This window comes from Thermobia domestica, chromosome 15, assembly GCF_964235325.1.
Source record: "Thermobia domestica chromosome 15, izTheDome1.hap1.1, whole genome shotgun sequence".
NCBI lineage: Eukaryota > Metazoa > Arthropoda > Insecta > Zygentoma > Lepismatidae > Thermobia > Thermobia domestica.
This window is the reverse complement of record NC_137468.1, coordinates 163,681,461-163,704,713: the sequence shown is the minus strand read 5'-3', so window position 1 is coordinate 163,704,713 and position 23,253 is coordinate 163,681,461. Positions and strand designations below refer to the sequence as shown.

The 23,253-nt window shown below is 36.8% G+C and overlaps 1 long non-coding RNA gene across 2 annotated transcripts in view; it reads left to right on the top strand.

Annotated features, from left to right (window-relative positions):
- LOC145671945 (uncharacterized) overlaps positions 1–22,972 on the top strand; it is a 45,001-nt gene extending 22,029 nt beyond the window's left edge. For both annotated transcript variants that reach the window (XR_014128594.1, XR_014128593.1), the window contains 2 exons: positions 4,419–4,559; positions 20,022–22,972. This is a non-coding gene — a long non-coding RNA (uncharacterized LOC145671945). The remainder of the gene's footprint in view (positions 1–4,418; positions 4,560–20,021) is intronic.
- Positions 22,973–23,253: the final 281 nt, after the last annotated feature.

Here is a 23,253-nt window from a genome sequence, read left to right as displayed (position 1 = left end):
TAAGGGAATTGTGTGTATGAATCCCTGCAAACACAAGCTTCGCAAACTGAAAGATGTCGAATTTCTGTTCTTCTCCTTCATCATTTTCTATTTTTAAATACCAAGTGGAGCCACTCTGTGTGTTGCTCAATGAGGTGGAAGACAGATCGGAATCTATTCTCTGCATTGAGGGATCTTTATGTAGCTCACGAAATGTACGTAGATCAGTTCTTACACTAACGTACGGAAGGATTCCTTTAAACTTCATCTCTTCAAGCGAGAACCAGAAAACAGCGAAACCAGTTACAGTATATATAAACGATGGTCTGACAACTTCTTCATCAAAGCGATAGGTATATATCAAGTTGCCGTTGCTGTTGTAACTTTGGTATTCTCTACACCTTCGCTCGCAGCTTATTGTTAAGGATGGGTCGTCAATATAAGGAAATGATTGCTTGAATTTTGCAAGAAAAGAAGTTTTCTCCCAATCAGTCATCGCTTTCTTTTTAGAGACAAGTGTCAACGTACGTCTGCTACAAAGATCAATATCACTGCACTGAATTTTCAGGCTCTTAGTAACGATAACACTGAGCACAAGAATTGAAACTATCAACAATGTTTTACAACATCCTATACTAGACATAACATTAAGAATAAACTAATAATGTTTACATATTGAAGCCAGATCAATAAAACATTTGTGTATGAGTGTTCTGCTCGAGGGAAAATTTTATAACTATTGCCGAGCGGGGTCAGGCGGAGTATTAGAGAAATACATAATGGCTAACATTGTCAGTTTGTTCCTCAGTAATTTGATTCTACGAGAAAGTAGAAGTTAGTGACTTCGAAGTCAAGGGATAGCTTAGAAATTAGGATCAGGGATTCCACGTATATATGTGTGTGTGGAGGAGAGGGATCCATGTTGGTACACTGGTAGAGGGGTAACATCTAGTGCAAGGGGTCCCTGGTTCGATTCTTTGGTGACACGAAATCTCCGGGTTCTCCCGTTTACCCGACATTGGAATTCCATCAGTTATACCTTCATTCACTTCCCTTAATTACCCATCTCCTTTAGCCTAAGGTGCATAAACGTGGGACACAAAGCTGGAATGCTCATTAACTCCATTCGAGTTTCTGTGTATGCATCCTTATGCAACACCAGGATTTAAAGGACAGGGCCCACTATTGCCCTGAATTCAGAACCATGACTTGGGATTGAATCGGGTCCATCATCTAAGATAAACGCTTCGTGTAAAGACCATTCCCCATTGCACTATATTTCCTCTAAGGCAGCTGGATTACAAGATCATGAAACTGGTCGTTCATTTGATCATATTAATTCCTATTCCTGCGACAGACGGAGTCTTGTAGCAAGAGGCCAAACGCTCAAGTCAGTATAAAAACAATATAAGTCACGAAAGTATTGATGACAACCAACAAGAGTCTGCATATGAAATGAAGAAACTTAAGTATTCTTCAGTCTAGGCATTTTTAGACATTTAGCAACTGCTTAAACCACTCCTAATTCTAGGGCAAAGTATAATTACTTGGTAGAACTAAGGTATTAATAAGCTTTATATTATTAATTAAAAGAGTAAAGCCTTGTATTATTCATGCAACATTTTTTTTAACTGGCTCATCATTCGCGTCTATTGTGATCAGAAATGGCGTGAGTTAAATAAAACTTATCCTACTGACCCACTACCCACCATAACCCACCACGCAGCATGATCCACTCTCTCTGACCACCCACCAAAACTCATTATCATCAACTTTGACCCATGATCCACACCCTTCTGTCCACTGATTAAGGAGTTCACACTTGCAATAAAAACAAGGCTGCGAAATATACTGAACTGCAGCTCCTTAAGTTGAACGGCTCCTGAGATGCTCAATTTTTCGAAAAAATTCGGACTCCCGCTCTCTTAGGATATGTATTATACTGAAAGCGATATGATAACATCCCAGTTGGGATTAGGGTGTATCCACATACCAAAAGTCGTTTCATTTGGCTTTGGCATTTGGCCGTGATGATCACGCACACATAGTAACATTCATTTTTTATATAATAATTCATATATTACAGGTGATTCAAAAATATATTTTTCCCAGTAGCCAGCTCCTCTGTAAACGTATAGGCTGCTTCTGGAAAGCCAAGTAGTAATTCCTATTACTATTATCACAATTACAAATATCAATATCCAAAAGTGCCTCTTCACTTAGATATATATCTTCTCAGGTAAGTAAATAGAAACAAATGAAAAGGGAAGAAGAATGAAGGCCTTGAAAGTAAAACGTAAACAAATTGACCAGTTTCAGAAGATGCTGTCTACAATGCACTGAGCAGAGTGGGTCGGTGTGCCGTAGTAGGTTAAAGTTAGTCAGTGAGTCACGATGGATCGCAGTGGGTCACGTTCTGTTGACCCATGACCCACTCACAAATCTTGACCTACGATCCACTGATCCATTCCATCTCTGGTTATGAGGGGATATTTTTATAAGAAATTTTAAAACAACTTAAGCGTTAGTTGGGTTATCTGTAGAAACGAGGCGCTCAATCCGAGAAAGCTTATTACGGAAGTACCCCTGGAAAACTGTACACTAAAATAATGCAGTTTAATTGCCATACACATAAATATAATAGAAGGTAGGGCAGTGGCGGCGATAATTGATCCGCAGACCCAACGTGGCGCGAGGATGGAGAGGAGGACATTTTCAGGGGCTCCCTCAAGTGATTGGCTCGTACTATGCTCATTGGAGAATTTTATACACCCATGCACACTAAATCTTGCGCGTATATTGTAATACACAATTTTTCGCGTTTGTTACATTTTTTCGTCTTTGGCTAAAGTTGAGTGATTAGTAAATGAATATGATAGAAAGCATTCCTTGTAAGAAAATGTCCCTCCCGCCCCCCAAAATATTAAAATATTATAAAAGTATAAGCGAGAAAACAAAATTAAGCTCGATTGAGTGAACCGTGGTAATCGTAACTTCGAGGGATTATTGTAGAAGTGAAGGGAAATTCAGAATTTCCCTTAAAGGAGATAGGTAAGGGACGGAAGGGAGGAGTGAAGGGAATAAAATGTTAAATATGTTGGTTCAGACCTGGTGTCTAGAATGTCTGTCAAACATACATTAACTTCTGACTTCAAGATTTCGTACACAAATATAGAAACAAACAAAAACTGTTCTTTTGAGGCTTAAAGCAACGCACTACGGCTAGAAAAATCTTAAAAATCTGAACGTATGGTAAAAAATAGGAAGATCATCCAACGGAAGCCTTATGGATGAATGAGTTTAATTAACGACTGCAAACTCATATATCATTTTAACACCAGATCCAAACCCATTTTCTTCTCTTTCTCTTTCCCTTTTGTATTTCTTACAATAGTAGAATTCTTGTAAGATTTTCATAGTAATAAGAACTGAAACAATATAATAAAAAGTAGGTTTTGTTTTGATATGTATCTATTCATAATCTCAGTAGCAATGTTGCCAACCAATTTTTCGAAAAATCAGGAATTTTTTTACTCCAAAATCCAGGACATCTAAAGATGTTAATTAGGAAGACTATTTTTTTTTTACAAGACAAACAGTGAACCATCAATGATTATACTTAGATATAAAAGCTAATCTTCTTCATCTGCATACATGTTAACATTGACTCTGCTGGTAGGAGAGTGATTCACAGGGAATCCGCAGCATGAGGTGTTGGAAGTGAGCCTTTTTGTGTGCAGCAATCCTTGCAAAGTTTGAGTACTCAGTTTGTTTCTTTGTTTTGTCTTCATCAAATTTACGGTAGAAAACAATTTTTCTACAGCGGCACTTGAGTGAGGAAGGTAGAGCAGACACATAAGAAATGCGAACAAATTCGGAAACATTAACTGGTTAGCTGCATACTTTTTTTTTTTTTTAACTCACGAACATCCGAAAATCTTGAACAGAAACATCATTTTCAGTTTGCAAATCTGTGTTTCGCAATAACTACAACTCTGTGTCTACTTGTTGAAATTTACTCTGTTCTATAATATTAGGAAAGTCAGCTACGATAGGAGCAATTGATTGTGACGATTTGTTTACCACATTTGATGGGCTAATTTTCTCTAAATGTTTCATGAAGGGATCATGGAGAACATATTTCTCTCGAATTTGGTGTACTTCTTCAATATAGAATTCATGACACCTGAGTTTGAAATCTCGCAGGCCATTATTTGGGAAATTTTTTGATAACATGGATAGGGAAACGTTTGCTACAAATATATTTCATCTATAGATTAGAACTCCCGGGAGTTTCTGAAGTCTATATTTTCCATTGCTGTCGACTGAAGGTATTTTGATTTCATGAAACATTCCGGAACATGGCCTTCATATACGTAAATACAATTGTTCGCAACTTATCAAATTGTGGTTTCTCACTCTGCATTTGTTTGTTTAAGGTGTTGGAGATAGGTGAAACGAATTCAAGATAAAGTTTATTAAACGGATCATTCTGTCTTTGAAAGATGGTTTCAACGGCTAGTAATCTATCCGAAACAACTGCATTAGCGCATCATATTGCTCCAGAACGAACAACCACTGTAAGTAAAGACAACTATCTTGTCTGACTAGGATGTAAAAGTTTGTAAGGTTTTACTTCAAAAAAGGCTTGAAATTCTTTGAATTCAATTATTCTTTCTACCCTTGCATGGAAATAGTTAAATGCATCCATTGCTAAATCTTCAGGAGTACGTGGTAACTTTGCACAACATAGGAAACGTAAAGATGAAAAGAGTTACAAATACATTTTATTAAAAATAGATTTAGAACCTCTTTCTTTAACAGCGTAGAGGAAGCGGTGGTACAATGAGACAGACAGAACAGTGAGACAATGACAATGTTTAGTGAATTTATAACGCTGTTGGTTAGTAACATTGATCAAAGTGTGTTTGCAGATGGCCGAGTGAGGTTAAGGTAGCGACACCTTAGTGGAAGTAAAAAGAAAGGAAAAATGTAAATTTACTAGTATTTCCTACCAGGAAATGAGAATTCACGCTTAGTACAAGCTCATCTGAAGTCACTATCTTGTATTTTAAAGAGTTTCAGTTATCATGATTAGTTAGTAAAGGTTTAAGATATCCAATTCATGTTCTTTGAGTAGTTTCCATTTTTCCAGTTTGAGGTCAGAGTGTTTCATAAAAAGAACATTGAGGCTGAAGCATTTTAGGAACAGTGAGACTTCTCACTGTTCATATTATATTTATGGTTTTTGGAACAATGTTAAAATACGTTAAAATTTCCTGCATATATGTTGTCAGTAATCAGATGAGGATATTCTAGCGCAAGCAAGCTCCATTGGAAATAATAACATAATTCAACAAACCACATATTCCAGTTTAATAATAGCTACAAACATCGCGGAAAGAGAATGTCAGAATCTTGAGCTCACCATCTGATTATTATGGATTTTGTTTCGCAGATGTAGGCCAACAATATTTAGCTCTGTTTTAACTTAAGTAACCAAACCTATGGATTACGAAAAATTTTGGGAGAAGAATTGCTGGCACACATCTAGTTACGTAGCAAAGGCTTAAATATGGAACATGCTCCGCAGACCTCAATGCATCATGCGATATAGTGCGCCTTGCGCAGATAAAAATATTTCACCAGGCCCTGCGGGTCCAAAAGGTGTTTTTTTTTTTAAATATACCATTATTTTAAGTATGCATAGAAAATTGGTTATTTCTAATACTTTAACTTGACCCCCAGGATATTAAATGTCCTGATCTGATGTGCAGCTCTTCGTCTGATTGGTTTTTAGTAGATATAATAGTACGGACACAAATACATAAGGTAAGATTGAAAAATTGACCAACAAACACTAAACCAGCCCAGAACTCACCACGTGGCGGTGGCTACACAGCGAGTTCCTCCCATCCCCCCTTCTCTTACTTAAAGCTCCTTAGTTGAATCTTGGAACAAAATAATGAGATTTATGTTCGAAGCTTGGTAGATACTTTCGTGCTTCCAGTTTTGCGCGAATATAACCGTCTCGTGCAAATATAACCGCATACTTCTGAAGAAGATTCTGTTACTACCTTTACACACCTCTACAAAGCCTGTGCGTGGAAGGGGAACGTGACAAACTCTGAAACCTCCTCTTTTCCACAATCATTTCGGTTTGTTCTTCTATTGATACGTTAGCTGAAATTGGAGGTTTCGTTACTATTACTTCTGACCAATCGATCAAATCGATATAATCCGCATATTCTTCAGTGCTTTGCCTACTGCAATTGTCAATCAGAACTATAGTTTGGTATTTTCGGCCATCAAAATAGAGACCCTCAAAAATTAGTAGTTTTACACTGTAGACGGTTGCTTTTCTCTTTTTCTTTTTCTTTCTTTGCTAGTTTCCTACGGACTTTGTTTTTATCTACTACCTTGTCCTGGTTAGTTTTGTTCAGTAAATTCATATCTTCTAAAATAGCGGATACAATTTTAGCAGCCGACCTATTCGAGACACCTGTTAAATCTTTTGCGGTACTCATTTGTTTAGGGCTCACTATTGTTCATTTAGGTTTAATTTAGATTTTATTCTCTAAACGATAGCTCCATGCGAACTCTTCGGGGTGGAAGCGCTTAATGCATGTTCCAAGTGCGGGATTGAGGCTAACGATTCTAATACTCTTTTATTTGGTAACGCAGCATCATAATCGATCTGTGTGTCATGCGTTCTTTTGTACCTATGAGTTTCTGCTTTATCTACATTGCAACTCGTCATTTGTCTCTGATTTCTCTGATCTAATATGAGCTCCCACTTCAAAAGCGGTATTTAATTTATCAGGTTAATCTATCGCAGCATTTGCAAGAGAAAATATCACATAACTTCTTAGCACTGTTCTTAAATTTCTTTAATTTGGCTCTTAATGGGGGGTATCTCGTTTCTTAATGGGGTTAATGATCGTTTTGCATTTTGAGTTGTAATTCAAAATCATATGCTTAATTCGAAAGCAAGACAGGAAGAGAGGCTCGCAGTCATATCGTTTCTAGTTTATTTCAATTCAGCAACATAAGCGCCGCCTTCGGAAAACCAGTGCATTTTGCATCCAGATGCGAAAAAGTGATATTCTCTTAAAGGTTGAGAGTTCTGAGCTGGGCTCAACACGAAGGTTTTTCGTGTGTTAATATGGTAGTTATGAAAGTTAGTTAAGCCCTTAATAGTTATTTGTGTATATTGAAACCATGTATTTCATGTTTTATGTATTAATAGTATTGTCCGGTAAAATGTTCTTATTACCTAAAATCATTTTATTTGAACAAAAAATTAGGCACTTTAGGGCCACGGGAGCCCGGTTAAATATTGTTTTAAAATCAACATATTTGACATGGCTTATTTTCGTACCAATGCACAACTTTTCATAACTACTCAATCCTGAATATCTGAAAAAAAAAATCGGCCCAACCTACTACGTAGAATAGGATTATATTTCAAATACATAAATTCTACAGATTTAGGTGCGTGAAACACGAGCACTTCGAAAAGATAACAGAAGATGAAATGCAAGAGTCACTTTATGCCTCTTGCTAGTATATATTAAAAATTTTAATATCGTAGGTATACATATATATTATTAGTATTATTATATGTTTAATTATGATAAAATGGGGATCCCAGGCCTGGGTAGCATTTAATTCATATATTCTGATTAGCATATAAGAATTATTATCAATATTATTATTGTATATATGTTTGTGTATGCCATGTATTTTTTTTTTTTTTAAGAGATTCTTAAAATTATTGACAAAAATCTTTCTTTCCTATTGCTGGTTTTAGAAACCAGTTTATTTCTGGATTTAGCCAGCCAGCTTTGGAGAAAGGGGCAGACCGCTTTCTCTCGGAGTATCAATGGATTGTTTGTAAGGGAGGTCAAAGCGTCCCTTTGGGTAGTTCCCTATAAATACGAGGAGGAGCTGTCCTCCTCATCTTCATTTTTGGCTAGACTTTACGCTCGACGCCTCAAAGATCATTTTTCAGCTTTATGCTGGCTTTTTGCCTTAGTGATGGCATTATAGGTTATGATAGGTTCCTTAGAAGTTTAGCACTTTTCGAGACTCAGATGAGTGATTCTGAGACAAAAAGTTTCTCAGCTTTTCAAATGAGAGGCTGTATTCCTGGGTAAGGTTCCTGGGATAGGTTTGGTAGGGCAGTCCCTGATTAGGAATTTCTTTCTTTTCTGAATTATAAGGATTTAGTTAGAAGTTATTAAGTTAATATATGTGATTTTAATCCTACTCCTATTTTGGAAATTGGATTTTTCTTAAAGTTTTTCTGAGGCTTTGTAAGGTCCCAGTTAAGTCTGGTTTCTACTTGAGGGTCAGCAGCAGGCTAATTTGGTATATACAGATCCTATGGTTTTGGGTTCGATTTCCCTTATGAAGGCAGGTATCGTGATCGGCCTGCTGGATAGAGTTTATAGGTCTTATTCTTAAGCGATAGAGATTATGGGCCTATATCGTTTTGTTAAACATTCAACAATTTAACCTGTTCCGAAGTGAGTGACATATTTATTTCCTACTTGAGGAAATATTGCCTTACCTTAAACCTTACCCACTCCTTGTAAATTGATTAGATTAGAATCCTTTATTTAGTAGAATTGCCTCTGACAGGTTTTACTACGAGTAGGCGTTAGGCCAGGTTTCTGAAAGAGTGCCGAAGGAACCTTTGAAAATTAAGGGCTCACTGGAAAGGCGTGTAAGTGAATGCAAAGAAGGTGAGTCCGCATGCCCGAAGATTTAGAGTAACTTTAGTTGAATTAAGGTTTCATTTAACGTTCTTAAAGAGGTAGCAGAGTAGGAACTATATATCTAATACGGGCTATAGTTTGGAATATAGTTTCAGAGAGCCAACTTGTGGACTCGATAACTCTTTTGCGAATCAGATTGATTCAAAGTTAAGCCCAAAGATTTTTCTTTTATAAATAAAGCATAGAGAGGAAATAATTTAAGGCTTTTATTAACAGGATATGTTCCCGTATGTAATTTCATTGGATCAAATTTTATACCCACAGACACAGCAAGAAACTGATATCCTCTGGGTTAATAGGATATTAGAATTTCTATAATATCTTTATTATACACCCTTTAAAATACGCAAGGGATTTGGAGCAGATATTCTTGAGATTTCTAGTTAATTAATTTGGATTGTTTGTACGGCGGGTTGCCTAACATAATTATCATCTCCCGAGCGAGTTACGGCCAGCAACTATTATGATTATAATATATATTAAATCTCATAAGATTTAATTCCTCTCTCTCACTAATATTATATAAATAAATATTTTTCCTTGCAGAAACCAGAAATATACTATTATATCTAGTAGAGTAAAATATTGGTATCAAACGCGGCTACAACAAAATGACGTGACTAACTTTCTCTTTCTTTCTTTCTTTTTTCACTTTTGTTTTTTCTTATTTTTTAGTGTAAGAACACATTAACAACAATTCATAAAATTTCTTGGGTTACGTATTACAAACATTGTCGGTGTGTATTCTGTTTTAAATATATTTCACGCCTTTCTGTTTTAAATATATTTATGTTACGCCTTTTTAATATATTCCCAAGAAAATTGAAACTTAAAATCTCATATGTCTCTTTGTGACCAAGGGGCGCGGTGGCTCAGTGATAGAGCGTTCACCTCCGGTGCTTGGGGTCCCTCGTTCGATCCCAGCTCGCGACGTGTGAACTTTATGGCGGACAAACACTGTGCTCATGGGTTTCCTCGTGGTTCTTCCGTTTCGTTCCACTTTCTTCATTCCACAATTTCATTCACTTCTCCTCATCACCGTCTCCTTTAGCCTAACCGGCATAACCGTGAAACGTAAAACTTAAAGATTTCATTTCATTTCTTTGTGTTCAAGCGGCTAAAGTGTGTGATTGGAGATCCAATTCCTGATTGATGCTTTATAATTTCATATCGTATTTGGAGTAAGAACGTTTTGTCTTAAAGTGGCCCTCCTCGAACTGCGTGGAGCTTCCCTGGGAGGACAGTTGCCCCCTGTCCCCCTACAAGTTGCGGCCCTGAGAGATAGTAATCAGTGAGAGTGGTATCAGTAGAGTACATAGTAGCTGAGAAAATGTTTTATACTGCAGATCATGGAAAGTCTGCACCGTACTTTTAGGTCTTGCATCATAGAGAACATTAGAACATCATGGGCCCAATTAATATCGACTTGAGTGAAATGTATTTGCACAGGCATAATTCCGCTTGTTTGTATTATTCCTCTAATATTCAACATTTCCATTCATTTTCCCATAGTGAGCCTTAGAGGGACTCGACATTTGAACACACTGTATCACGGGAACGATGTGACATCGGACCCATATTTATAGGAACATTTTTACTTATTTGAATGTCTGCAACAATCAACTCATCACTTTTTGCAGTGCATTTATGTTATACCCTGTATATATATACAGGGTGAGTCAAAAGTCCTTGGACACCTGCATAAGTTTGAAATTCGACGGGAAAAATAAAAGTGATGATGAGAACAGAGGTTTGATGAGGGGCCGCAACTTTTGGAGAGTATGTCATTCATGGCCGCAATCTTAAAATCCGCCATTTTGGATTCAAGTCAATTTTTTTAAATGGGAAGGGGTGTATGACACGAAATAACACTAACTTGAGCTTAGGAATTTAGTGGTGTAATTTCGTTTTTTCTATCTTGTACAGTTTAGAAGTTATTAATGTTCAAAGGTGGGAAATTACCTTGATACTGACCCAATTATCTCTTTGTTCCAGGTGATCTAAAATGGGTTTGACACGTGAACAGAAGATCGAAATCATCCTTATATCAGAGGAACGCAGCTACCGAACAATAGCAGCTGACTACAAAAGACGGCACCCAGACAGAGGACCGGTATCGCACAGCACGGTGGCTCACGTGATCACCAAATTCCGGGCACGTAGTGGGCGACCAAAGACTGCCACCAATGAGGAAACTGCAACGGCGGTTGTTGCGTCGTTTGTGAAAAGTCCTAAACGAATTACCCGTCGTGTGTCCCTAGCATGTGAAATAAGCCAATCCGTCCGGATATTGCACGCCAATCAGTGGCATCCTTACAAGCTGCACATGCAACATAAACTGAACGAGGATGACCCTGATGGCCAGTTGGAGCTCTGCATGTGGGCTACTAAACAACACGAACTGGATCCTGCGTTTTCCAAGGTCATACAGTTCAGTGACGAGGCGTATTTCACTTTGAACGGAGAGATTAATCGACATAATTGTCGATACTGGTGTGACGCAAATCCGAACTGGGTTGACCCGAGTCGAGAACATAGTCCAGCGAAGGTGGTGGTGTGATGTGGCATATGGGACACCCGCATCATTGGGCCATTTTTCCATTTACAACACCTTAACTGCACCACAGTATCTGATGCTGCTGCAGGAATTTGTGTTCCCTGCCACATTGAACGCTGACGTAATTTTCGCATCTTATTTTCAGCACGATGGAGCCCCTCCACACTATGGACTAGGTGTTCGTGAATGGTTAGATGAACAACTGCCAGGGAAGTGGATTGGTAGCCGTGGTTCCGTGGAGTGGCCGCCCAGATCCCCTGACTTAACGCCCCTTGATTTTTATCTATGGGGACATCTTAAGCAGATAGTGTATGCTGAGACAATCCGTGATTTGAAACACCTGGAGAAACGCATCCAACAAGCCTGTGACCAAATTTCAGGAGACATTCCCCTCCGTGTGCAGTCAGAGTGGTTGCGGCGACTACAGTTGTGCATTGCACGGGATGGACAACACGTAGAACATGTGTTGTAGCATTCATTATCAAGGTAGTTTCCCACATTTGGACATTAATAACTTCTATACTGTACAAGACAGAACAAAACAAATTACACCACTGAATTCCGGAGCTCAAGCTAGTGTTATTTGATGTGTCATACATCCCCTTCCCATTTAAAAAAAATGACTTGAATCCAAAATGGCGGCCATGAATGACGTACACCCCAAAAGTTGCGGCCCCTCATCCACCCTCTGTTCCCACCATCATTTTTTACTTTTCCCGTCGATTTTCAAACTTATGCAGGTGTCCAAGGACTTTTGACTCACCCTGTGTATATATTCAGGGTGACCCACTTTAATGTTTCCACGGAAATATCTCGAAAATGGTTGAGCATAAATGAACCAAAGAAAAACTCAATTAGGAAATGACATGGGACACATCGAATGGGGTTTTTCGCGGTACCCCCAGAGCCCCGCTTCATGGGGGCCCTGAGCCCAACTTTAAAGTTTTAAATGGAAACATGGGGCTAGTGATACCTCGTTATATACATCTTTAAAAACTAAATAGCGTTGTGGTAAAATATTTTGCAAATTGGTCACCGTATTCAAAATGACCGCCAAGACATGGTGCCTGTATCAGATAATTTTGAATTTTTTTTTTTTTTGAATTTAGAATAGAATTTGTTAATATGTATGCGAGTACTAAACAGTTACTTAACAATCTTTATAAACGATTCAGGGAGAGGTCGACCTTCTGCTGTTTGTGGTTCTCCCTTTCAGAAATTACACTAGTCAACAAGATTTTGGCATAGGAATAAAAATACCTGATTCTAATAGAACTTTTCACGTAGAATTGGAATCTGCAATCAGTTTTTCTCCATCACCCTCAGTTTCCCCGTGACAGAGGGGTTTTCGGGAAATTTCCCCTCAAATTTCTTTCTTTTTTCTTTTTTCTTTTTTCTTTTTCTTTTTTTTTTTTTTTACAATTTTGTACCTGTAGCTCGAGTACGCTTAGGTATATAAACACACAAATTGTATTGTATGTTAGCTTGATTTATACTTAGTAGGCCCTCTAAGTTTCATAAGAATCGCATTATTCTTTCTAGAGAAATAAACATATTAATATAAAAATATGCTATGTGTACTGTTCATTTTACCATATTCATTAGTGCAGATAAAATCACATATAACTTCCACGAAAATTACAATATAAGCACGGTTTATACCTCATTGGACTTCCAATAAAACATATTTTCAATGATGTGTACACCATGTCGCTATTTTTGTATGAGGGAATTTCTAGAGGGATTTTGTGGGAAATTTTCTTCAAAAAGTAGTTTATAAGATTTTTTTTGTCTGAACTTGCTATTTGTATATAGTGGTACAGAAAAAGGAAATGAACTAGAACATAGTTTTATGTCTATTTAATAATGTTAATTTCATGTGAATCGCATTATTCTGTCTAGCGATATAAACTATTGTGTCTATTTATAGATAATAAAGAATATACTATGCAAGACTTTTATCAAACACAAAAACCTAACGTTGACGTATTATTGTCGGCACATAGATGGATACTCAATTACAAGCACAAATACACGCATGCTTTCTGTGGAAAATAAGGCACTTTTTAATATTTTGATCTGGCAACAATGTATAAAAAATTATGACTCCCGTAGCCTGATGACTGTTAGTAGCGTTGAGTGACGGTCCAAGCTGCACGTGTTTTAGATGTGACCGCGTGTAAGTTGAAGTGTTTGTGCATTGAGAAGTTCGAATAGATTGTGTTGTGTGGTGATGCATTGAGTTAGATTACGTTTGTGCAGCTTCATGATTAATGGAGTGTGTATTTGTGTGTTTATGTGTGTGTGATACCTTACAGGATACAAGATGCCGAGGAAGTGTGTAAATCCCCCGGACAATTTTTGTTATGTATGTGGGAGCTGACATTTAAATCACAACGTCGATGTTTTACTCCACTTGTGGCGAAGTGTTATCAGTTATATTTTGGTTGTTGTGTAGGAGACCCAGATAAGAATTGGGCTACTCACTACATTTGTTGTACTTGCATGAAACGTCTGACTGGGTGGGCAAATGGAGAACGAAACATGAACTTCTTGCTTCTAGACTTAAAGGCTGGAATCTGCTCCATCGCGACACTAAAGTGTGTATTTTTCGAAACCGTCATACAGAGTTTCAAAACTACTATTCTCAATAAAATGATTTAGTGTATTGTAATAATATGTGTGCTGTGATGGATACACTCGGACATGCACATGTAAGTACAGAGTGGAGATTGTTTATTGACTCTTCCAAAATTAGTTTTAAGGCTGTCCTTTTGCACAATGGCAACACATTTCCTTCAGTGATTTTGGCTTATGCAACTAATATGAAGGAAACCTATCCAAACATCAAAATAGTGTTAGAAAGAATTCAGTATGAGAAATACAAGTGGACCGTTTGCTGTGATTTAAAAGTTATTTCTTTGTTAATGGGTTTGCAGCTTGGTTATACGAAATATTGTTGTTTCCTCTGCGAACGGGACAGCAGGAACAAAGCGGAACATTACATCAAGAAGGAATGGCCAAACAGTGTATTAACTCCTGGACAGAAGAACGTTGTTTATTCCCCACTGGTGAGTCCTGATAAGATAATTCTACCTCCTCTCGTATAAAGTTGGGGCTCTTCAAAAACTTTCTTAAGGCAATGGACAAAAGTAATGCAGGATTTTGTTACCTCAAGGAAAAATTTCCTCGGGTTAGTGACGCTAAAATCAAGGAAGGGATTTTTGTAGGCCCGCAAATAAGATGTTTTATTCGTGACCAAAAATTTGAGGATCTCTTAACTCCGGTTGAGAAAGCAGCTTGGTGTTCATTTAAATGTTTAACAGAGAATTTTGTAGGAAACCAGAAAGCCCCAAATTACCGTGAAATTGTGAGTGATTTCCTGGGATCATTCAAAGAAATGGGTTACAACATGTCCCTTAAAGTTCACTTTCTAGACTCTCACCTGGATTTCTTTCCTGAAAACCTTGGTGCTGGAACATGGGGAACGTTTTCATCAGGACATTTCCTCCATGGAGAAGAGATACCAGGACAGCGGAGTTCACAAATGCTAGCTGATTACTGTTGGACACTCAAAAGAGATGTTCCAGAAGCCAAACACAAAAGAAAGTCGACAACTAAAACATTTTAGTTAAGGTAAGTAAGTATTTATTTATTAAAAAGATACCACTCACTTCTTTTGTATTATTTATTAAGTAGACATAAAATGGTGACACGGTGTATACATAATTGAAAATATGTTTTATTGGAAGTCCAATGAGGTATAAACCGTGCTTATATTGTAATTTTCGCGGAAGTTATATGTGATTTCATCTGCACTAATGAATACGGTAAAATGAACAGTACACATAGCATATTTTTATATAAATATGTTTATTTCTCTAGAAAGAATAATGCGATTCTTATTAAACTTAGAGGGCCTACTAAGTATAAATCAAGCTAACATACAATATAATTTGTGTGTTTATATACCTAAGGGTACCCGAGCTACAGGTACAAAAATTGTAAAAAAAAAAAAAAAAAAAAAAAAATGAAGGGAAATTTCCCGAAAACCCCTCTGTCACTGGGAAACTGAGGGTGATGGAAAAAAAATTGATTGCAGATTCGTATTCTACGTGAAAAGTTCTATTAGAATGAGGTATTTTCTTCCGTGTGCCAGAGAAAAAGTATTTTTTTGTCGACTAGTGTTATTTATATATTATAGGAAAGCGGGTAAATACTTAATATATATAGATAATATAAAATTACATGAGGTTATAAATACTTCATAAATACAAGTCCTTAATAATTATAATAATAATAATAGTTTAATGACACATTAAAATGGTATTTTTGAATTTTCAAACATTCTTTCAATTGGTTTTTAAATTTGCTAAAGTTTGTAGTTCTGTGATAGTCAGTGGTAGGGCGTTCCAGGCCTTAAAACATTGGTACCTGATACTTTTCATACCATAATTTAAGCTTATACAGTAAACCATCGTTGACACGAATCCCAAGGGATCGGAAAATCAAGAGTTCGTGTTAAAAAAATTCGTATTAACCGACGACCGAAATTTTATTTTTAGAATAAAGTTTTTTACATACATACGCACTACAGTATATTATGTACATCGTCATAGAAAACACCACAGTATCTCTGCATTCTCTTAATTCGGAAGATTAGAAACAAGATTTATGTTACCGCATACATTAATCTTCTTTATAGCATCAGTTTGCAACATCACAGAAAATGCAGTTGAGAAAAATACATTACGATAATTCTATAATTGTACTGTAACTTGAAAAAATGTACTCACAGGTCATTTTCTGGTTAAATATTGCTGTATATTGCGCTGTCTAAGACGGGAACGAAAATGTGGTAGCTTCACGGCCAACTGTACTCATGGCTTCCCCAAAACTCGCTGAAAACTAGAATTTTCAGTTTTGTTTGCAGATCTATATTTGTTTGCTTCCTCTTGGCCATGACTCCTCTCGTACTAGCTCACTTTTAAACAGAAAGCACGTCTGAACAGAAAACTGCACTTGTTACCGTATTCGTTTGAAAAAAAAATGTTCGAATGTTCTCACCCCAACTTCAGAGGTAAAATTTAGGAGAAAAAAATGACTTCAATATTGTTCCACCCGAAAAGTCAAGTTGTGGAACCACTGAGCATAAACCATGTCCGCTAACTCCAATTCTTCAAATTTTCACGCAGAAAATCCAGGATGAGTTGTAAAATTCGCAACTCTGCTGATAATGGAAAGTTACTTATTTATGACTGCTGTCACTAGTTTGCAGCTACAGGGGCCGGTAGAGGAGTTATTTTATATAGCGCTAGCTCGTCTGCCAAGCAGCTGTAGTGTTCAGTCATGAGGGAGGAAAGAATTGACATCTTATAAGATATATTTTTTTTAATATGCGTTTCTCTCTTATTTACTAGGCAATTTTCTTCTGCATAAATACTGTAGTGCAAAAATTTCATCTGGAGTAAAATCTGAAGAAAGAAAAAAAACTGAACTGGAGAAAGAAATCTTGAAAGTTGGTGTTAAATGGAAACCTCTAATGACGCAACGGACTAAAAATGCTAACAGAAATTCGTGTTAACCGATAAAACCTCCGATAAGATAACGTACATCGCTGCCGGGACCGAAATTTTGTTCATGTTAAGCGAGTGTTCGGCTTAAGCGAGTTCGTATTAAGGAGGGTTTACTGTATTTAAACGGCATTTAAGTTTCCATACCAGGCTTCGATTCCATATGAGAGGTATGGGTAGATGAATGCATAGTAATATATTCTTGCGATCGATTCCGGAAATATTTTTGATATTTTAAACATTAACCCAGTGTGTAACGAAACTTTTTTTCTGATTTAACGTTTCTCCCATGTGAAATGTTCATCAAACGAAACACCTAAGTATTTTATGTTTTCAAAAACTGTTAGTTTTTGAGAACTTATTGTAATAGGATAGTCATTAACATTTTGCATTTTATGTCTGTTTCTAAAGAATACGCAAGTTTTATCAACATTTAAAGTTAATTTATTAGTTCGAAACCACTGTGATAATCTAACTCAAAATTAATCGACTTCTGTATTATTTTAAGCTCTGGTCCTTTCATTAATATAACTGTATCGTCCGCAAACAAATAGCAGTGGAACTGGAATAAAACGTCTAGTACAGCGGGGGACACTTCTAAATGGTACAGCCATATGGAGATTTACGGCTAAGGTGTACCATTTAGAAGTGTCCCCCGCTGTACCACTAATATGGAGACTGTTGGAGATAAATGAACAGAACCAAAAGCGAAACAGAAAAATGGCATGGGTACATCGAATAATGTATCAGTCAACGGCGCCGACTGTCCAAAATTTATGTGGGTGCATATCAATGGCGGGATGTGTTATATGTTTTCAGGGGAGTCTTGATTTTTTTATGATTTTCTTTTAGGTAAAATCTTTTATGAACACTGTCATAAAACGCTGTGTTCGATTCTATTCGCAATAAAGTTTCATTTTTTTTATTGTGGGGATTGCATTTGACTAGGCCAGAGACAGGCAAGGAATGGGAAGTGTGTTGCTTGGTTGCCTTTTCACAAGCACATTTGAAACAAACAATTATATTTTAGATATTAGAAAGTTTAACTTCCATCTCAATGTTTTAATTGCTTATTTATTTATTTGCTTGATAATGGAAAGTGAGAAATATTATTTTATTTTGTTTGTATCACACTAAAAATCTTGTGGGTGTGGCGTACCTACAAGATTATTCATGTGCGTGCTGGAGGCCCGGAGTGCCACGTAGTCGGAGCGCATGGTATCAATGCCCTTCAGAGTTACCTCTCATGGCGACCCAGGGCCCACCTTCAAAAGTTTTAATCGAAACATGCTGCGAGTGATAACTAGTTCGATAGATCTGTAAAAACTAAAGAGCGCTGTGGCAAAAGATTGTTCATATGGGTCTCCGTCTTCTCTATAAATTTATCGAACGAGGTATCACTCGACCCACATTTCAATTTAACATTTTGAAGTTGGGTCTTAGGCTCCAATGGAAGGCGGCCCTGGGGGTCACCGCGACAACATAATTTTTCGTGTCTCACGCCATTTTTCTGCTTCACTTTTTGTTGTGTTTATTTATCTCCAACCGTTTTCATATTAGTGGTACTGGACGTTTTATCTGATACAGGTACCATGTCTTGGCGGACATTTTAAAAACGGTGGCCCATATGAAAAATCTTTTGTCACAATGCTGTTTAGTGTTTGAAGATCTATCGAACGAGGCATCACTGGCCCCATGTTTCCATTTAAAATTTTAAAGTTGGATCCTGGACCCCCATGAAGGGCGGTTGTGGGGGCAATTTGAGCTTTTGTTCAGTGCATTTATGTTCAACTCTTTTGAGATACTTCAGTGGGAAGATTAAAATGTGCGACCCTGTTCATATATATATCTTCTTTGCATATTTATTACGATATTTGATTTGCTGATATTTGAATATATTCCGTAAGAAACTACCTAGTTATTGGAAGTTTCTGGCCTAACTTGTATTTAATAGTTGTATCTATATAGGTACATATCTTATTGAAATGTATGACCTAAACGGCGTAACAAACATCTTGACATTTGAAGGTGGCGCTCGAAGTTCCCTTTAAATGCTGCTAGCAAATGAGAGGACAGCGGTATTGCCAAGTTAGTTTTGTACACATCCACGTCTATCCTCTGCCACCTGATCACGCTGTAGTTTGTCTGCTTAGCCATAGCCACACCCCTTAGCATTCGGCAACGTCGCGTCAGAGCTTGCGTTTTATTCGTTTAGCTGAAATGCCAAGATGTTTGTCACAGGCTTTAGGTTCTTGTTATATCTTTACATGTGAATAGCACGAATAACTATGATAGACATGGTACCATAATCACTTTAAACCTAAAATTATTATTCAGATTATTACTGGAATTTTGACTTATACTTTGTTTTAACTTTAAATTACTTCATACTATTCATAACATCTGGTGTAATTTGATACAATAACCGGAGAAGTTCTTGACTTAGAGACGCTTCATATTATCTCTTAAACAATCACCCCAATAATAAATGATTGGGATAAGAGATGGCGCTGTAAACACAAAGTATTGTTGAGATTTGCTCTGTTTTTATTCAATTTTTACTATTTACATTTCAATATTTTAGACAATTTTGTTATTTGTTACAATTTTAATATACTGTAATTCAATTCCAATTGTTCATGCGCCGCTTATTCTTCCTTATTACATTAATAGTGGGAAAAACAATTATAATTAAAACAGGCTAATTCGGCCATTTTGGCACGAGCCATCTTAATACAAAATCTTATTTCAATCAATTTTCATTTAAAACAATATTAGTGAAGCAGTCCACAGGGCTCGAAGGCTGGGACTTCCTTTATATAAATCTGCTGTAAGGGAGGTAACCGGAACTGGAACTAATAAACGATTACCTTAAATCAGAAATGTGGGAGAAATTGATTTTCAGATTTAAAGAGCGAATTGTTCTCTAAACTTCTAATTTAGATGCGAATCCTGTAATTTTCCAATTAATATTGGCTTCGTGAATTATTCTTGTTTGTCATAGTTGTGATCGTTTGGTTTTACTTATCATACAAAATTAAATTTTAAAATTTCAAGCTTATTAATGGAATGTTATTCTATTTGTTAGTGTATATATATATATTTATTTATTCTTTTTCTTCTTTTCAGATAAATTTACTGGCTTCAATTTTAAATGCGTCCTTGCCATCTTGTATAAAATAAATTGCATATGAATTCAATCGTTAAATTAACCAATTGATTACAACATTAATAATAAAAAATAAACTGCTTGACTAAAAAATAATAAGTAGAAATCGTAAATAAACAGAAATGAAAATGAAACGAAATAATTAACTATATTCTCATTCTAGTTCGAATGCAATTTTAATCTTTATAATGGGCTGTTTAGGTGTATGTTAATGCCGTTTGATGAGAGCCCAAGGGAACAGTCTGGTGACTGATAAAGTTGATTTTTCTATAAACATAGAACGTTTTATCAGTGTGAAGCGCAAAGGACTTGTGAGATTTAAAAGAAACCCACTATTTTAGATTTAAAACCACCTGTTTCCAAAAAACTTTTCTCTCCTATCACTTTTTTCATATCTTTACTCTCAACGAAGATGGCCTATGGCTTCGTACTTTTGATATATTCTGTACAGTATTTCTTTTGATTCAACTCGAAGGAAATTGTGCCGATAGTAGGCTTATACGGCGTTTACACTTAGTCGATTCAGTTGAACTGACGTCATTTTCGACTCAGTCGACTGTGTAAACAGGATTTCGACTGAATCGCCTGCTGATCGAAAGGCATATTTTAAAACCACGGTCGACCCTAGCCATAGAAGCTAAATACGCGGTTTTGATTGGTTGAAGTTATCCGTTTCTCACCCATATCATACATATAGCATAAATCAAACGTCTGCCGTTGTCGGTCCTCGTGCCCGAGCGTGCTAGTGCAACAGGCTAGTAATAATAATCGCTTTGGCCGTGGGTTCAAACCCAGCCCAAGGAAAGCCTCTTATTTTTATTTTTAAAAAATGTTCATAACGTGTTTTTCATTAAAATAAGATGAAAATAATACTCAGAAAGTAATTTACTTACGCTACGTGTGCAGTTTTGCTATACGAATCCATAGTACAAGAAGAAGTAGAAGTAGGAGTAGTAGAATTAGGAGCAGGAGTAGTAGTAGCAGTAGGAACGGGTTAGAAACCCCGCAGGGCTTGGTTTGTTCCACTTTGACTCCCATGATATAAATTTAACCTCAGTTGCTTCTTTAATTTCAACAAAGTGACAATTTTCTTCTGTTACTATAATACACAATACACACACCAGAAGGTGTGGTCAGTCGCAAACTGCAAACAATCAGAAACGCGTATTTAGTTGCTATGGCTAGGGTCTAGCGTGAAAGAATGCGTCGAAAGCGACAAATCGACTGGCAACTGAATTGAAAGACGTTCTATTTTCTGAGGTCGATTCGAACAATTGCCCAGCGAAGACGACAGGGTTGCCTAGTGTAAACACCTGATTTCAAACACTTTTTAGCTGGAAGAAAAAGTGTCTTGGAAATGGCCCGTTTCGGTACAGCTAGGATGATACTACTTTTAGAATTATGTGAGAAAAATGAATGCTTATGAAATACAAAAAATGCTCTTTACAGGAATATTGCTGCTAGGGCAACAGCACTAGAAACAATTATTCATCAAACAAATTTAAAAATCACAACTGCGGATCTAAAATAAAAAAAAATAGAAAGACTTATAGTAGAGGAGCTGCAGAAGTAAATGCTTCGAAAAGGTCGGGCGCAGGTGTGCAGCAAATATACCACTCAAAGATAGCTTGGTTTCATGAAGCTGATCGCTTTTCACTCTGCATTATACAAGGACGAAGCTCCATTAGCAACGTTATAAGTGTTATGATATGAGCTGAAAAAATAATCTAATATTTTGTGCTAAGCAAAGGTTTCGCTGTTCCTATCCTGAGTGGTTTAGATGGCATCAGTGTTGCCAATTTGGGGGGAAAGTCGCTAAATCTACGGGGTTTGACTTACAAGCCAGTGACAAAAAATCATTTTTCCGATTCGCTACTTTTTTGGTGATGTTCAAATAACGATTTGGCGACTTTTCTGCTGCGGGCGACTTGTCCTGTAATCAAGTATTGTTACTTCAAAATAGTATTGGCATACGTTTATTTCTTCTTTTTTGTTTGTTTGTTTGTTTTGATCAGTGTAAGTAACGACGAGTGTGGCAAGTATACAGTGCGATCACCCCTAAACACGCTCTGTTTGCTTTATGCTATTCTTGCCTTTTAATGGAGAACAACTAAATTTTATATGTCGTTTAGTTTACAGAGCTTCCATTGAGAAACACAAGTATACTGCTACTAGTAAGGAAAAATGTTCCCAATTGGGCATCGCGGTAGAGTGTAATATTCATTTCTATATTTTTGGTTCTACAGACTCTGGTGGAAATTGACTTGAATCCAGGACCGATCAAAATTATTCCCAATCATACCTCGCATCTTCAAAGGCCGACCCTGTATATGGCATTACCGATACACAACCCAGCCAATTATCTGTAGAAGAGTGGGTTCTTGTTATGTGTTATTGTTATTATTGTGTGAAGTATGACTACAGCATTTTGATTAACAGATTTGTGAAACAATTTGCCAGTCAGTAACAAAAAAAAAAAAAAAAGGACGAATCTTGAGACTGATCATATACCTACTCTCTCTCTCTCTCTCTCTCACACACACACACACACACACATACTCATAGAGAAGTCAGTAACGAACTTTTTAAGTTCTTTGAAAATCACATGAATGAGAACTTCTTAGGATGATCTATAATTTATTTGTTTGTTAGATCAATTTCCTGTACAAAAGTGACATATTCGTAAAATTATGAATATTACAATTTCTACAGTAGTTGAGAGGAAGGGAAAGGCGATCAGGCCACTTTGCATTCTTGCATGACCCGAGGAAAAGCCAAACTAGTGCTGCCATCTGCCTCTTGTAGCAAGGTTGCTTGTGTATTGTCAAGGGAGTTGTCAGAGAAGACTGAAGTCTAGAGCATGCTGAAACTTGCTTTTGTCGATTTTCTTATAAGAATCTGCACATTTCAACTCACGGTAAGCACAATTTTTCGTAGTAAGATCTTGAAGTTACTAAGTTTTATAAAAAGTTATATATCTGTCTAATGCATGGCACCTAGTTATATTTCAAATAAACTATGTTTTACGGTATACCCAGCTCAATTTTCAATCCCAACACACTTTTGGAATATTTCTCCACTCACATATGAAGAAGGTTAGACCTAAGGTAGGTTCTACGCCTACTTGAGCCAAACACTGAAACTCTGGAATACAGAATTTACTTGAAATTGATAATTATTGAAAATCGAATG